At 31.5% G+C, this 19,255-nt stretch overlaps 1 protein-coding gene and 1 long non-coding RNA gene across 4 annotated transcripts in view; one reads left to right on the forward strand and one right to left on the reverse strand.

Annotated features, from left to right (window-relative positions):
- Positions 1-227, forward strand: part of LOC118199412 (uncharacterized) — a 163,273-nt gene extending 163,046 nt beyond the window's left edge. Inside the window, exon 3 of the long non-coding RNA XR_004759933.2 lies at positions 40-227. This is a non-coding gene — a long non-coding RNA (uncharacterized LOC118199412). The remainder of the gene's footprint in view (positions 1-39) is intronic.
- LOC118199410 (uncharacterized) overlaps positions 1-19,255 on the reverse strand; it is a 216,231-nt gene that overhangs the window by 98,875 nt on the left and 98,101 nt on the right. The window lies entirely within an intron of this gene.

Genomic DNA, 19,255 nt, shown 5'->3' on the forward strand with positions numbered 1-19,255 from the left:
AATTAATTACTCAACAAAATTTTCATATTTCTTTTTCAGGTAATTTTATCAAATGGCACCTATAAATTGGGAAATATTGAGCATTCATGAAATGTGGAAATGTTTAAGTAAATTATAACAATTATTTATTTTTCATGCACCAAAATGACAATTCATGTACGACAATAAGTTCATGTTCCATCTGTAAAGCGACTGATAATACTAATTTCAAATAAAATAAATATTTTCTTGAAACAAACCGAATTTTAAATAACTGTAAAATAATATTTTGAAGTAACCGTTTATTGTTTCAGGACATGATACTTAATATTGAATTTAAAAACGCATGCTGTCCAGGCTGCGATATCAAAACATTTTAATTGGTTTTCTGTGTTGAGAAATACGCTGCAACTCTCTTGCTTTTATAGCAAATCTTGCGAAGTTAAGCAGAAAATAATTATTTAATATAGCGAAAGCTTATTTGGAGTATAATAAATTTCTTCATGATTATATTGCAGATAAATCTTCTGAATGATTTGTTTTTTTCAATGCAAATATTCGCAGAAAACAAGAAAGGATCTGCATTTACAATTTGCTGAAATTTCCATTAATGGAATGACATAATTCTATGCATATTACTGACTTACTACCACATAAAGTCATATGTTATTGCAAAACACCCAGCTGCAGTAAGATAGCTTCCCTGCCAGAAAGTGGCAGGAGAAGGGACTATCACATTTGTCGTATTTTCTTGAGAATATTCTCGAAGGTGGGTTAAAGCTATATATACCCTCCCTGCACGCGGCGTAGTAATGTGCCTTGAGTTTATGAGATCAGCTTGAGAGCCATCGCCGAGTCGGGAGCTGTATTTTAATGCTTTGTCGTGAAACTGTCTTCACAATTACAGCCTGAAGTCTGTGCTGCTGATTGTTTCAGCGTGTTTACCGTAGTTTCTCGACGAAAAACGTGTCTCTGAAACTTTCCTGTGTAATACTGGTGAATAAATTGTGTTTTGATCTTCAGGTATTATCATCAACAATGAAAGCAGCAATATATCAGCAACAATAAAAATTACCTTGAATTGGCATTACAATTTTCTTTTTGTTGCGCGTTATTAATTTACTTTCTTTGTGTTAAGCAATATACTACAACCCGATTTAACTTTCCATCAGTGAGAGTATATGCAGAAATAACTACAATTACTTATTAAGAAATCAACTGACATATTTCAATTTAAAATAAAAACAAAAACAAAAAGGAGGAAGAAAATCTTAAAGGGGAAATAAGAAAACAAAGGCAACTTATAATAGGAATATCATATGGAAATAATTAATAGTACACACTGCACTAGCAAACTGGTTTTGAATGCCAATTTGGTTATGTAGTTACATTCAATAATTTAAAGTAACTGCCTAAAGTATGACGAAAATTATAAATAAAAGATAAATAAATAGAAGGCTGAAGGCTTTCAGATTTTATATTACGCTCTGGAACGCTATGAAATTGTTGAGTTTGTTAATCAAAAATTCGTTAAAGTTTTACAAAATATGAAATAAATAATAAAACGAATTCCTAGTTTAGGTTTCCATATGCCCATATTCGTATGTAGGATTACGTTATTCAAAATTTTATGTCTCTAGGTACCGTTGTTTTTTCACAATGCGAGAAACATACATATATTCATGCAGATTCTTCATTATTTAATTTCTTTAAATACAATTTAGGGCTTTATTATTTCGTGGCAGCAATTTGAAAAGTGATTCAGACTTTTATAGCGAACCAACGCAAACTGCCAAAACGAAATTAATAGCCCTTCTGAGCTAACGCTTCTTTGGACTATCATGTTATTCTATAACTCACTCTTTCTACTGTTCCAAAGGAAATACTTTAAGCCCACAGACTGCCACTGTATTTTGATTCATATTCTCCAGAAGACCTATGTTACTCTGGACAAAACGTATATCGCTCATATAAGAAATGAGTTAGTAACAAAAAGAAATTCCCCCCTCCCTGCTATGTGTTTTAACTATGATTAGCCATAAATCTGGATTAACCGTCAGATTAAACCTAGGATAAACCGCGAATTTGGATTAACCGTGGACGTCCTTTTTGGTTAATTCTCCCAGGTTAATCCTCCAGGTTTGGTCCTCCCGGGTTAATCCTGAACTGAATATGATAATAATAATAATAATAATAATAATAATAATAATAATCTCATTAAATAACACAATGGATGAAACTGTTATAACAATGGATAAATCAGAAATAACAATAAAAGAATCAACTACATTAAGGAAGGATAAAAAGTAATTGATTAATGAATGAATAATGACGTTGAAACGTCACGACAGCAACATTTGGTATGTAATCAGTGCGAAGAGAAATAACTAAACGTGAATATCTTTTTATAGATTTATCTCTATTAATCACCACCAGCAACCCACAGATTGCACTCGATAAAATTATTTTAAAAAGTGTGACAAATATATACTTGAAGCTTACATCAAAAGCTTCTAATTTGGTACGCAGGATGTTCCAGTGACCGCTCTAGTAAACAGAATAGGGCGGCTTAGAGGTTCAGACTATTGAAGCAGGGTTAGCTAATCACCCCTTTTGCTTGAAGCTAAAAACACATTAGCGTTTTACCCACCGCGAAGCATCACAAAAGAATCATGCGTCACAAAGTTCTCACGCCAGCACTCCGAAAGCCAGAATGTTTACAGTTTTCTGCTGGTGTGGTCGGTCTTATACATGAACTAAACATACTCTTGGCCATTTTGTGAAATATCTTCAGCCTTGGATTACAAATTCATGCAGGTAAGTGCATTTTAATAAATTATAGTGCTATCGAAAATCCTGAAGATTTATATCTCCGAAAGTCTTTATGACGCAAGAGACGTAATTTGAAAGCTATATCATAATGAGCATACATATAGATGATTAAGGATGATGATTCGACTTTTCGAAAACAAGAATGCTCATTTTTATTCATTCTAATTTTTCAAATTCTAACTGAAAATACACTAATTTTTTTAAAGAATAGTTTAGTTTTTTTGACGTCCAATACGTTTGTTAATCTTGTTTGTTTATTCATAGCTCTTTGATTTTTGGTGAACTATAAACAACCATTTTGACTTTGGCAGCTACGAGAAGTTCATTATCAGCTTTCTGGAGAAAATTCAATGCTCTGCATTTAATGTTTATTTATCTGAACTCTTTAAACGATCTTTCCGGTTCTACCCTATCTTTGATTTAAAGCAAAATAGAAATTTGACTATATGTTCTTCTCCCCATATGATATTTAAGAAAATTAAAGATTCAAGAGTTTTAATTGCGTAGTTCCTTTACTTCTTTTTTAAAATTATATTCTTAATTTGTGTTTCTAATGTAGACAACAAACGCTTTTATATTAAATAAATATTTTCCTTATTATTGTCCTTATTCATATGTGAAAGATTGAAAAGATTCGAGAGCCTGGAGAAAGTTTTAAAATTTGGATTAGAGAAAAATTAGAATTCATTATATTTCTATAAATAACTAAGTACTTCTAGTGTCAATTAAATTATATTATTTCACCGTATATGATGCAAACGCAAATAAATTATACGCAGAATATGGTATTCATTCGTTTGAGTTTATTTTAAAGTCGCTTTTTATTTTCATCTCATCTATTAAGATTTCACCCATGCCTAATTATAGTTTCAACTATTTCTGTATAGAAGGATAATCCTGGATTTCTTTGTAAATTACAGAAAGGATGACCCATTAAATTCTAACTTCCTGTGGAAGATATACAATGTAAGATATTCTTCTAAGTAGCGATGAAAATCACAAAATATTTTTTTAATGTTTCTGAATGCACCAATTTTTATCCCAAAAGGGCGTTAGCCCAGAAGGGCTACTAGTCTCGAAACGGCAATTTGCGATGGTTCAGAAGGGATATTAATTTCCGTTTTGGCATTTTGCGTTCGGCTGACTTTCCAAATTCTTGTCACCAAATATTATCCCCCTGTATTATGTTTAAAAAAATTAAATAATGAAGAATCTGCATGAGTGTATGTTTCTCACACTCTGAAAAAGCAATGGTAACTTGAGCCATCAAATTTTAAATAACGTAATCCTCCACCCGAATATGGGCACATGGAAGCCCGAATTTTGAATTTCGAGTTTGTTTTACTGTCTATTTCATATTTTGTAAAACTTTAACGAATTTTTGATTAACAAAGTCAACGGTTTCAAAGCGAGCAAGGGCAAAACTGAACTGAGCTGAACTGTCTCTCGCTTTGGAGATAAAATTTAATAAAAAAAAACTTGGAATCTATTGGAAATTCTAAAGATATGCTGCTTTTAAATATTTTTAGCCCAAAGGGACATTAGTCCAAACGTGTACGTGTGTGTAAATGAAAAAACACGCCCCCTTTGGACGTAATATAAATTCTGAAAGCTTTCAGATCTGTTTTGTTGTTGTTTAAGATTCTTGTTAAATCAAACCGAATAAGGTAAGAATAGTTTCAAGAAATCATAAAGATAACGCTAAATATTTAATCTAAATTCTTTCGAGACAATTATAAAATCAAAAGTTTTTGGTTTTATGATAAAAAATCGTTTAAAGAAGTCATAAATTCACAGTTACATTGTGTCTGTCAGAGTCATTACGAATCGATATTGGGGATTTTAGTGCTACTGAAATGGCATAATCGAGCTTTTGTTTTTATTTTAGCCCAAAAGAGGCTATTAGTCTCGAAATGGGATTTTACGTCGGTTCACTATAAACGGTGTATCATTTCAGATTGTTTCCACCAAATATTATCGCCCTCTATTATTTATAAAGAAACTAAATATTGATGAATTTGCAGGTATGTATGCATATTTCTTGCATTGTGAAAAAACGACAGTACCTAGAACCATCAAATTTTGAATAACGTAGTCCTCCACCCGAACATGTGCACCTCGAAGCCTGAATTTTAAATTCCGAATTTATATTATTATTAGTTAGTTAGTCAGCTAAAAACCAGTAAAAAAGACATAACTGACATAGTTGTACTTTTAACATGCTCGAACAGAATCAGCTCAGAAAAAAAAATTATGATTTTTCTTCACCTTTAAAAAAATAACTTAGAAATAATAAATATATATATATATATATATATATATATATATATATATATTTCTTATTTGACCTTAAATAGTAGACTACGGAAATCACTTTCAAAATATGTTTTTAATCTATAAGTATTGCTTCGAAAGCGTGCCTTCAATCATTTTACACAAGTAGAATAAGTATTATGTTACCAGATTACAGTGTTCATTTTGTTATTATTTTATGGACGTAGTTACATTTTTGAAAGAACCATTTACCCAGCTAATTTCATTTACAGGAAATGTGACAAAAATTGAATCATACTGAATTTCCAAAAGGGAAAAGCATTCTTCTTAGAAGTTGCTGGAGAATTTTAAAATGATAAATTTTGAATTTAAACATCTAAGCATCCTCATTTATAATTTTCTGTAATCGTGCATACAAATTCATAATTATTTATTTTATATTTAAGATGATAACATAATATTGAATTCATAATTCTTTACAATGATCCCAATATTGTACTGACAGTAGGACTATTCCGATACTTTACAATTAATTATATTAAAAAATACAATTAATAACATGTTCAATATGCTTCAGTGAGTTAAAAAAAACGCTAAGGTACTAGCAATGTATAGTTTCATACGCCCAGCTGTAAAGTGAATAAGAACAAGGTACCAGTAACGAAGCGAATATTTTTATTAATTTTAAAATCTAATTAAAACAATATAGGAAAAAAAATAGGCATGAAAAGTGTCTATATTAATCTCCGAATATCTCAGCGAATTTAACACGAAAAAAGTATATGACATTATATTAACTTATTAAAGCATAATAAACATTTTACTAGCTGGATTTTGTTACGTAAGGGGACCGTATATAGTTACTGAACTTAAATCATTAATATTGAAACTAACTTCTTCTTCAATTAAGTTATTTTGAAGAACCTTTTAATTGGAAGTATGCACCCAAGATAAATAGGTAAAGCAGCTGAATAGGTATCCTACTGTTTATGCTCAGATTATTTTTGTTATTTTTTGTATTAGCTTTTATTTCTTGGCTTTTGGGCAATTTTTAGGCAATAAATTATAAAACGACAGGCAAATAGTGTTTCTTCTAAACTTTTAAATGGATACTTGATACACAAAATACAAGCGCGCGGTATAGAAATACAGTTACACAATTTGGATACTTTGAATGTTGAGTCCACCAGCGGCCAAGCGGTCAAATCGCTGAACACTGGTAGTTCGACCCGAAGCTCAGATCCCGCAAACGAGCTGGTTGCATGGGCGTTTTCGTGTTTTCCCCGTGTGTAATGTGTATACGAGCCAGTTTCCCTTTGGAAGTCTTCCACGAAGGCATCCTTTTATCCACGAAGGCAGATAGCAATCGTGTGCTTTGCCATAATCAAATAAACCAAACCAAATCTGAATGGTGAGCACCTCTGCAATTTCACAGAAGTATGTGCGAAAATGTGTTCGCTTGAAGATTTAAACTCTCACAAGAATATGAGATTGATACCTAATTCTAAATTAATGCAAATACATTGAAGATTTTACTATACAGTTTCATATAAAAATTACAAAAACATGTAAGTAAGATCGTTTTTATTTATTCGATCATATCATAATAATACCAAAGAGGATGTTCTTTTATTTGTATGATTCGATGTGGATTGTTAGCCCAAAAGGACAATTTGTCCAGAAGGGCTATTAACTTCGTTTTAGCATTTTGTTTTCGTTTGCTATAAACGGCGTCTCACTTTTCAAATTGTTGCCACCAAATGTTACAACCCTGCAATATATTTAAAGAAATTAAATAATGAAGAATCTGCATGAATGTAGTATGTTTCTTGCAATATGAAAACACAGCGGTTGTTTTATTACCTACTTCATATTTTGTAAAACTTTAACCAATTTTTGATTAACAAACTCAACGATTTCAAAGCGTGCAATAGCAACATTGTACACGGGAAAAGAAAAAAAATTATCTCCAGCGCGCAAGACTGTGTAACGGAAATTCTAAAGATACGCTCTTTTTAAATTATTTCATGTCATTGATGTTGAATTGAATTTCATGGTTTAACGGAGAAGAACACGATATTTTATAAATAAAGGTAACACACAAAACGTTAAAAAAAAGTCCCTTTGGTCGTAATATAAAATTCTGAAAGCTTTCAGACCTTTTTTTTTTTTTACTGGAACTCTTGTTTCAAAAAGGAAATTTTATCAAAAATACTGTTCATAAAATGGATCAGAACTTAAATACGATATCGATTAAATAAGACTATCGCTTTTACTAAGACGAAAGACAATTCTCCTCTAGATGTCATTCAGTCTTGAAGTGAAATTCGAAAACATTTCTCAAGAAGCGAATGTTACAACTGAATATTACCTATTGCTACTTTTTTATATGTTTCAAAAATAAAACTGAATATTTAATAAATAAATTCAATAGTAACAATTAATATTACTCGATTATTAATTAAAATAACAGTACGGTATTTAATAACAAATGCTACTTCTGTAATAATTTTTTTAAATATAAATTGCTACATTTAATATTATTATTTTATAATTTTAAATATAAATTTTCTAACATTTTACAATAAATGCTTTGAAATAGAGTAATGTTATCATATTTTGCGATGTTAGAACTCTTTTCAGTAAAATGCTATGTCAGTCAGTAAGATTAAGTATTAAAAAAAAATCTGTATTGCTATCTTATCATAGAAAATCAAATGGTAGCCAGTTCACATAGATGTAATTTGAAATGCAGTCTTCAAGTAGTAAAAAGTTTGAAAGTATGAGACCTTTTAACGAAATATTGAATGAGGTAAATAGTGTTTAAACTGATCAAGTTACCAAAATTGTCAAGTTAAACTGATCAACTTGTTTCATTAATTAGCTCATTCAGAGAGCTTAACAAATATGTACACAAAACTTAGTCCATATTTTGTTTATACAGTTGAGCAACACAAGTACAGTGTGTATACTGTGGGCACCACTTCGGTCTTTCTAGGAACCGGATTTGAAAGGGGTCTAAGCAGGAAATGCTAAACAAAGAAACTCTTCGTGACCATAATACAAGTTATCCTTGCACAACGATTGTGACATTTGACTCTGAAAGCAACCAGTCTAGAAAACGAAGCCGCTAATGATACGCCTGAAGCTGCCCATCAGTGCTTGGTGGCATAAAAAGGTTCGTGCTCTTCAGGGTGCTAACAAAAATACGTTTGACAATCTTTAATCGCTCTTTAAGACTACAATTAAGCCTTTATAAAAGAGGATAAGTGATCGTCCTATCTCATAGATTTAAGCACACAGGAGGGTAATGGATTCTAGTAAAAGGCAAAGTAGGAACATGTTCCCTGAAGACAATTGCTGACATTCTAAGATTAGTTTAAAATTGCAGTCAATGAAACATAGAAAAGAATTTTTGAAACTGAACAGAGAATAATACCTCGCGTTGTATTATGTTTTGCATAGCTGGTTTACAGTCAATTTCACAACAACTCATCGAGGTTCTTAGCACTTCAAATCACTTCACTGTTACTAAAACGCTCAGTATTAAATTACTGTCACAACAGAATTAAAACTTTAAGAAAACTTACAAATCAACAGCTAAATATCTATGAAATTGTTGTTAGCCTTATTTACTGAGCCTATTCAATATACATCCAAGAAGTATCTCAAGGTAATTACTTGTTCTATTAAACTTTTAGATTATCTTTAAACAGTCACTGTTGTTCAAACACTGTCAATCTTAATGTAAAAAACAAAAATAAAAGTCCTTGATTGTATATATTATGTAAAAATGAAAATAAAATCATTATTAGCCCAAACGGCGTTAGCCCAGATGGGCTATTGATTTCATTTTGGCATTTTGCGTCAAAAACTTTAAAAGTCTGAATCATTTTTCAAACTGTTGCGACTAAATATTATCGCCCTGTATTATATTTAAAGAAATTAAATAATGAAGAAGCAGCATGTATGTATGTTTCTCGCATTTTGATAAAACAACGGTACCTAAAGCCATCACATTTTGAATAACGTACGTCTCCAGATGAATATTGGCATCTGGAAGCAAAATTTTGAATTTTGAATTTGCTTTATTATCAATTTCATATTTTGTATAGCATTTATTAGTTTTTGATTAAGAAACTCAACAATTTCAAGGAGAGCAATGGCTACACTGTACGAAAAAAATTTTTTTCACTGTACGAAAAAAAAATTTTTTTTTCATCTCCAGCGCGCGAGACTGTGTATCGGAAATTCTAAATATATGCTCTTTTTAAATTATTTTGCGATATTGCTGTTGAATTGAATTGTATGGTTTAAGTGCGAAGAACATGGTCTTTAATAAAGAAAGCTAACACGCAAAACGTTAACAAAACGCTCCTTTGGGCGTAATATAGAATTTGAAAGCTTACAGATTTTTTTTACTCATCTCCCCCCTCCCCTCATTAAAAATTTGCTCATAGAATCAGATCTCCTTCAAACTCTTTTAAATAACAATAACAATAAAAATAATTCATTAATTATCTTAGTTTTGAGATACAAGCATAATTCGAAAGTTCTGAATTTTGATTTTAATTTTGGCTTCTTAAATTTTTTGCTAACCGTTAGAGGTTGCTGCACAGCACGAAGGGTTTTTCCAGAACACAGTTCCAAGACCATCGCCTTTTATATTGAAATTATATACTTATATATTTTATACTGAATTTAATATTGAAAATTTTTATAATAATTCATTTTGTATATGTTACCATCAATTGTATGAAAAGCAGACATTCTAAAGGTTGTCTAGCTGATATATAGAATGCTCAGCATTTTGTACAGAGTATGAAATACACGAATTATTTCCACCTGACTTTTCCATTTTCATGAAACGTAGTATTTGCTGAATGAACTCAAGTAGTGCATTTCGTTAATTTTCGAAGGGTAGATGAAGAATCCTCTGTCTGAGATGAGCGTTATATAAATCACGTAGACGCTAGCAATATCATCAGCAAGAGTTCTGTAACTTCGTAGCATTGCATAGAAATTTGTAAAATTTTAAATCATTTCATACTTTGACGTTCCCATTTTCAGCATTTTGCATATTGTTTAATCATTGTTTATAATACCTGCTTTCATACATTGCCGTTAACATATATGTAATAATATTCTCAAAGTTACTTACAGAAATTTCCGAAATTCTTTAAAGCTTTGATTTATTGAGTAAACAACTAGTTTTTTTAACGGATCTTACTTATTTGTTTTTCTGCTTGGGTCCTGCGAATCCTAATTTAAATTTCTTTATTTCATAATCTTACTAATGCAGGAATGGTTAATAGTCGGCCCGCAAGCCGCAAGGCTGTGAAGTCTTTTTTCAAAGAACACCGGCAAGATAGTAAATAATATTATTACTATTTTTATTGGCAATGCGTACCATAATGCGTAGATATTTTTATAGTTCTTATCATCATAGGACCGTCTTAATATCAGTGAAACTTGACGAAATGTAAAGTGGGTTATATAACTTGCACACATAGCAGTTACGTATAAGTAACACTTGCACACATAGCAGTTCCGTATAAGTGTCATTTGCGCACATCATCCCTATGGAAATACGAAATTTTAAATTAATAATCCAACTCGTCGTTCGAGATTATTGAAAGATAATCAAGATGTGGTTTTAAGCGGAATTGCCACTAAACAAAACAAACTACTATTACCTATACAGCAATGAACGTTTCTTGTGCGCAAGTGTCCCTGCTTTTCGATTTATGCGCCAGTGCCACTAAACCGTAAAGTGAACTCACAGCTTTGTATGCCCGTTCTTCCTTATATTCTTAAGAATTAGTTAAACAAAACACACTACTGGACCTGCGAGTCTTAAATTGGCCTAAAAGAGTGAAATTGAAATGCAGTAAGAGTTTAACAGCTGTGCAAAACTTATTTAAATCACGGATTATCACAGTAAGATTGTAACAGTTGTATTGCAATGTTATAAAGTCATTGCATCAAATGGGCTTTTGGTGCATCATTAAATATTAAGTCATTAAATAAATTAAATTAAGTCATTAAATATTTTTTACTAATTTATGTTAAAAAGATGAGCCTGAAGATTCAAGAGTTTTTAACTTATGTACATCATGTATTGAATTACATTTGTGCCTTGTTGAGAAATATAGGCACATTTATAAAAACTTTATTTTAAAATTTTTTTCATTAAACGTAGATTTCAAATTTTGTTTTAATTAAAAACTTTTATGTTATCACCCCCGCGCCCGCGCCGCTTTTTATTGACTTTAAATGCAAAACAAACATTCTCAGAAACAAAACAAAACAAAATCTTAAAATTGTTCTCTGGATTTCATTAAAATAAACTTTTTCAATCAGATCTCATTCTAAAACACGAGAAGAAAACTGAAGAAGAACTCTCCAGAAAACGGTTTAGAAAAAACGAGCTCTGTTTTACGGTATCCACACACGTTGCAGCTTCAGCAAATGAAAGATGTGGGAAGAGTAGTCTTGCGACGTGCGGGGGCCATTTACTAAATTTACGATCAATTATAGGTGTCTGGAAGCTTCATACGGGCAGTCAAAACAAACTTCCACCTCGTAAAGAAGATTTAAACCAGCGATAACAACTTCCTCCGCTCCACAGCTATCGCCACCACGCTGGATCAGTCAAATTTCATCAGTAAATAGAGTCGTCTCAATAGGTTACGCAATAGTTTGGGTTCAGGCAGACACAATGGAATTAAAGAAAAAATAAAAAAGACTATCGTCACAAATGACAAAAATAGCGTATTGAGTTTGTTCATTCGGCGAGCGTTTTCCTGAGTGTGGACTATTTGAATTCATTTCTCCTCAGCATTAAAATACATTTTTCACATCTGGGTAATTTATCATTTGAGTTAATCTTTGATAGTCATGAAAGTTTAAATTTACGTTGTAACGGATTACGTACGAAATTTCAGTATAAAGGCAAGCTACATCAGTTTCAAAGAAAGTTAAAAAGCAGTTTGTTTCTCATGTTCAAGAAAAAGTCAGTGGCAGAATTTCTGTATTCTAAATTTATGTATGTGGTATTAATCCATATAAATCGAGATGAGCCATACGTAGTGCCATCTGTTGAAGAAAAAATGAAAGAAACGAAAAACAGTTGAATATAAAAAATTGTCAATGTCTGCAACGTAATTCTGAACTTCCCTCTTTTCCAGATTTTTTAGAATGTCTCGTATTAATTACTTTGAGGTTAGATATTTTCTAATGAAAACACTAGAATAAATCAGTATTTTTTATTAATAAATAATTAATTAAATTAACACTTTTTATGATTAAATTCCATTCGTGTATTAATTTTAGATGATATATAAACATAACTTTTCTTAAAATTAAATTACTATTTACTAGTTTTAGTATATAATTTTTACAAACGGAACTTTATTACCTTCTTAACTTACTAATTTAACTAAGTTTTCTTCTCTTTGTACGCTGCCTTTGGGAAACGTTATTTCAATAAATTTATTGTTTTAAATATAAAATTTTACGTTATTTATATTTATTACCTGGGAATGAATTCTTAAACTAGTAGGAGCATCATAATTATTTCAAATGTTAAACTGGAACCAGGAAACGAAGATTAGATTGCAATTTACATACATATGTAATAGGTTTGGTCGGTTTGATAGTTTATAGCAAAGCACACTAGAGCTATCTGTCTCAGGGGTAGGGATATCTTCGTGGAGGACATTCTAAGGGAAAATGGCTGTATGAGAAAGCCCATGCAGCCAGCCCGTTCATCTGAATTTTAACTCAGGTCGGAACTGCCAGTGTTCAGCACCTTTACCTTTCAGTCGCTGGTGGGCCCGCAATAGATTTGAAGATAGCTGTAATAGATTGAAGAGGTAGCTGTAATAGCCTGGAGATAATTTATTGCGTAAATGCAACTTGAAAAATTTTTACTGGGTATGTGGAAGGATGACACTTGCAGACAGACATAGCTGCAGATTTAATATAGTTTTATTATTGGAAGCTAATTCTTAAGACGCATAATCTGATTCAGACATTATGGGTGTAATATTTTTCAAAGCTTAGCATATCTTCAAACTACGGAAGGGAATACGGATTCAGAAGAAGCATGAGATATAGAATAAAAAATTTTCGATTTCGACTGAAATCTCTAATCTGATTGGAGAAAAGATATCTGTACTGCTGCATTACGTAAGAATTAATTTTGAAATGACGTAGTTTGGACTGCTATGATATAAACAGTTACTATTTTTAAGACAGAAAGGGGAAGTTAACAAATTAAAATGAAGAATAAAGGGGCTGTTGCAAAATTAAAATTAGTAGTTCACTTTCATATTTTTTAATCTTAGATATATGTGTGTGTGTAAATTAAAATTCAAAACTGAATGTCTCTAAGCAAGAATGGCAGAAAAAGGCAGTCTGTAAACAAGAATGCCTACCTAGCATATTGCTGCCATTCTTACCGATATTCAGTTCTGAATTTTTAAGTGTTTCACAGAATCATACGTCAAAGCTTTTCTGATTATTCCTTAGGTCTTTAAGCCATTAATTATCATGCAGTTACGAAAGATGTCTTTTGTAACTGCATGAAGAAGAAAGAAGCAGATACAAATTAATAGTATTATATTGAATGAATTATATGAATATATTGAGAAAACTCTGTTATGCTTTATGTACGTTTTTATAATTAGCTACTTTTCGTAAGTTACAAAAGGTAAATCAACAGGAAGACTGAGATAAATTTATTTTACACAACCCCTTCCATCTTTATTTGAATAAAAATTACTTTTCTCAGAAAAATTTCACTGCATAGATAATTCAGAGACTGCTCACACATTTTAAGACAATTTTCATTGTATTTACAGAAGTATTTTACCCAAACCTTTTGTGGTTTAAATGTTCTATTTGATAACCTTTGTCTTTCATTATGTTTCTACGCCATAATTTTCGAGTTTCTAAACCTTTTGTAGCATCGGAAAAGTTATTTTATCCCTTTCCTCTTGAAAAGCTTTCCAAAGTCCAAGAAGTGTTTTACGTAGACAATGATGATACCTCTAGAGATTTAGTAGGGATGTAAGTCTTGAAACCCATTTCTTGTTCCATTTTTACTTCCTTGTACGAAGTAAAAAGGAAGTATTGTAATCACGAAAAGTTTCAAGCAGCATATTTCAACGAAAATATCCATTTTCATCGCTATCGAATGCAATTTAACGATGTTTTATGTGGCAACGATAAGATAATTCTTCAAATATGAAATTCAAATATGAGTTCTTCTAGTATGAAAAACCATCAACAATCATAAATTTCTTTAAAAATATTTCTTCAGATTCTTTGAGTCCTGTTTTAAGACTTTTTCTTCCTCTTTGATGATAATAAAGGGATCTCTTTTTATTGCAGTTATTTAAATACACCCAAGATTCATCTGTCGTGACAACATTTTTCCATTTTTGTGCGTATAAATTTCTCACAAGGAATTCTGCTGCGCGTTTTGCATTCGGCGATATGTCGTGGAAAAAGACGATACATATCATGTTGTTTCTCCTTTTTAGGATTCAAATCAGCATTAATCATTTTATTTATAGTTGACACTTAGCATTTTAATGATTTTGCAACTTTCCTTTGACTTGACGGATTTTCTTTTAAGATAAAAGACCTTATCTTTTCCACATTCTAAACATTTTGTTTTTTCCTTTGATATGTATAAGGAAATATTTTTCCATGCGATACCAAACTTTAACTTCCCCCCTTCTTGTTGATAATATTACCTATCGTAGCTTTAGATATCGAAAAACCATGACTTTCACAGCACTTTTCAGTAACTAGATATGATTTTGTTCCTCCGGAAAGAGTACAAACATACCCTCCCATCCAGTGCTTCTTTAAAAGCGCCATTTTGCAAGAAAACAAAAACTGTCAAGTAGAAGACGACAATTTATACTACCAAAAGTATAATTGCAGTTAAAAAAAAATTCACAGCAGACAATTTTTCTCTGTAGGAAAGCAAAATCGTCTGAAAAATGTCCGAACAGCTTCAGAACATGCGTTTCAATTTTCAAAAGAAATATTGGGGGAGGAGGGTGTCCTTTTTGTCGTTATACCAGATAAAATAGCTAGCTTTTATTTAGATGATAGGAAACAAAAACGAAACTAATTTCACATTTAATTCAGTTTGCGAAAGCAGCTTTGATTATTTTGACAAGCAAAATATTTTACTTAGGAATGAAAAGTCTTTCATATATTGCGCTTTTGGTGAAAAAGGCAACACATAATTATCAGCCTACCTATACATAAGGTATCTGGTGTAAGATAAGCTTCGTGTATTATTGAATCTATTTCGGTCAGAAATATACAGAAAATATCGAAAGATTGGCTCTTTTCCATGCTTTGTGGACTTTTGGGATGTTCCCGATTGTTGTTCGCAATAACTACCTTCTAGCAGATACAAAATAGCGTTTCAGCGAAAATAAATAAAACAATACATTCTCTTTCCTTTTTTTTCTATTTCATGCTTTGAAAAACTTCACTAGGAGAAGAAGCCTGTCCTGTGCAAAAAGTATTTTTAAATCGAAATTGTCAACAAGCGAGAGAACTGCAACTCAGACATTATTTTTGCACCTTTCATTTCTCATATATGCAGGAGAAATTCTAATGCAAATCCAGCAACGAAACTCTGTAGAAAATTTGATGTTTTTATTCTCTGGTCTTTCATCCGAAGAGTGGACTTTGTTTTCCTAACAGTTATTTTTATTTTGAAACAAGCCTTTCCTTTACTTTCTCGTTTCTCACCTAGGTTTCCCTGCCAGAATGAGTTTTCAGATTTACGTTTTATGTAAATGAGGTAGAAACGAGTATTTAAACTGAAATCTGAATCACTTCGGTAGAAGAGTTAGAGCCCTGTGTTCTGCCTTCCGACCACGTTGTTACTACTAGTCTAACCTTACTCCTACGTGCCTGCTAATATCCGCCGGGGATCTTAAATAAGGGCCAACTGTGACAGTTAATTCGGGCCAGCTTCGGCTGGTTTATATCAATTAGTATTAGATTAGTTTTCTATGCCCTATCTTGAGTTAAAGCCCAAGTGGAGGTTGATTGTAAGCCCGAGAAGGGGCCATCTGTCAACATATTTTGAGCTGGAATAAAGGGTACAGTTTAACCCTTCTTTGGACTTCTCATTTACTAGAGATAGCCCTCGAGGCTTTGCCATAATCACACACACACATTTCATTTACTAGGACTCAGCATATAGTCACTACACAATTCTTCAATATTCTAGCCCTTAAGGAGTTCCAATTTAGTTAGGATATTACACAATTTTGAGAAGATGTTAGAGCTATAATATTCAACAAGATATAAACTACATAATACTGCATTAACTACCTATATGTAACACTCTTGCATAACTAATTTCTAAAAAAAGGTACACATCAACGTTCCATCTCACGAACTTCTCCTTTATGAAACTTTGGAATTAAAAATTTATATTTCGTAAATAAAAATTAAGTTCAATTTAAACTGAAAAATTGTTTCAACCACCGCCAAACGATCAGCTGTTAGAGTTTAGTTGATATCACGTTAAATGTAAGCTTCAAATTTCTAATTATAGTTTACATCGATAATTATCTCTTTATGATATTTTATCTCTTTAGGAATGAATCATTTTGCAAAAGCAACATATTCCTATCAGGACTTAGGATTTTGAAATACCCCATCTCTCAAGAACAACAATGAATTTGCCAGAATTCGACCACAATACTCGAAAGGCTCTGTGCAGTGCTTAATGTGTCAACACACTAATTTCTCTACGTACAAGAGAAATTGATGAAATTATGAAATATCTTTTCTTCTGTTTACATTCTAGACCAGGCCTCGGTAACATATGACCTGCGGTTCACCGAGTGACCCATTTCGTAATTTGAAGTGACCCACTTGAGTTCTGGAAAATAAATTATAAAACATAAATCTGAAAGGAACACTTGAAAAATATATAAAAAAGTTAAATTGAAGGTAAATAATAATAATAACTATTGTTTGATCACAAAGTCGCAGTAACGTACATGCGTCTTTATTTAATAACCACATGAGCCATGTGTCTGTGAGTGGGTACGGTGGTCTGGGGCCCAGCCTCACCGACGGAGGGGGAATGAAAATACAGTAAAATCTCCCGAAAACAATCATCGATGTTTCCAGATAATTAGGTTTTCTATGAAGAAGGTTCCTTACAAAACATAAATTCCGCTGTATCTAAAACTCGTTTTACCTTTATGAAGTTCGAAAACACATGCTTGAAATCTGCATGATTTTATTTATTTATATAATTATAACATCACATTTTGGTAATTAGTAGATTATGAAATAAATCGCATAAACTGTCTGTCACTAAAGTTTTTACCTTATTAATTTTCACCCAGTCACTATATGAATGGCATTAGTAGGAAAGGTCAAGAGTTGATCTAAGATATTTTATGACATGTTTCTTAACCCGAGTACCCGGAAGAATTTACGTGTTCGACTCAAAGTGCATTCATAATTCATAACTCTTCATCACTTCGTGAGGATTTTGATTTATATCGCGAATTTTTATTTACGAGCTTCGTTTGATTTGCTGTAAGAACAAATGAAAAGGAGGCAGCGCGTCTAAGATTTACGCTCACATCTTTGGATCCATGCCAGATACTATGAATAACGATTTGTCAGAGCTGAACGGTGAAAAGGGCATTCATTTCAAAAGTTTTTTCTTCTATAAACATAATAGCCATGAATCAAAAGTTGATTTATCATGGTCGGAGATACATCAGCTTCAAATTTATTCTAGTTCCGATATTCCTGTTTTCATCAATACACGCTTTTTTAGGTATACATATGATGGATAACTATAATTATTTTTATCATATGTTATTACATTTTACGTGAATTACGCGACTTACGCGAATCCGAAGTTATCATAGTTAGTTAAGAAATAGACTAACCCAAACGAATTTTCTCCCTTGTCTGAGGCGTTGCCGGCTGTCACCTTGATCACATCCGGAGGAGTAGGGACGACTTGCAGAAATTTAACATTAATTGCCTATTGCAGCGTGTATTATTGTCAAGAAAAAGCTGGTTGTAGCGCCTCATTTCACAAATTAGAATTTCTACATATTTTTATTCTTGAAATTGAGATTAATTTTTAAAAATTTAGCATATTTATCAAGCATAATTAACGTTCCAAATAATTATAAAGCTATTGCATGCTTTCAGGGTTGGATATTTTTTTAGCTTTTCCTATGCTCTAAGGAAATTTGTAACTACTTCTTTTAGAAAATAATATTTTAAATCTGAACTAATAAGAAAATTCAAAACAAACAATTTTCTCTTGCAATTTTTATGCTTTTTATTGGTGTAAATAAGTAAAAAATACTAAAATATTTAAAAAGGAATTTTCGAAAGTTTTGTTTAAAATTCTAAATTGTGCGGCTTTTTAAAAATAATACATGATTATTACAGCATAATTTCTATAAAGGAATTTTATTTCAATTATATTTCATAATACATCATAGTGATAAACACTTTTGACTCCTTAAAAATTTTTATACATTTAATTCTAATATTAAAATTGTATTTAACCGTAATAATTAATTTTGTTTGTATTTTATAGTGATTATTTTTTTTAAATTTATTTTTAGTTCCTAATAAGATTTTTTTAATTACTGTTCATTTAATTTATGAGCCTAAAGGGGCAGTAGCCTAGAAAGGCTGTTAGTTTCGAAGCGGCATTTTGCGCTGTTTTACTATAAATGTCCGTGTCTCCTTGCAAATTGTTGTTACCAAATATTATCGCCCTGTATTATATGTAAAGAAATTAAATAATGAAGAATCTGCATGAATACATGTATGTTTCTCGCACTGTGCAAAAACGACAGTAACAAGAGCCATCAAATTTTGAATAATGTAATCGTCCACCCGAACATAGGCATCTGGACGGCCGAATTTCAAATTTGTTTTAATCTATTTCATATTGTGTAAAACTTTAATGAATTTTTGATTAACAAACTCAACGAGTTCAGAGCGAGCACTATACAGAAAATAACAGTTTTATCTCCAGTGCGGAAATTCTAAAGATATGCTGTTTTCAAATATATGTTGTTTACGGGCGAAGAACATGATATTCAATAAATATAGGTAACACACA

This window comes from Stegodyphus dumicola, chromosome 12 (genome assembly GCF_044657685.1).
Source record: "Stegodyphus dumicola isolate Sdum_Otavi_A_Nest chromosome 12, ASM4465768v1".
Lineage (NCBI taxonomy): Eukaryota > Metazoa > Arthropoda > Arachnida > Araneae > Eresidae > Stegodyphus > Stegodyphus dumicola.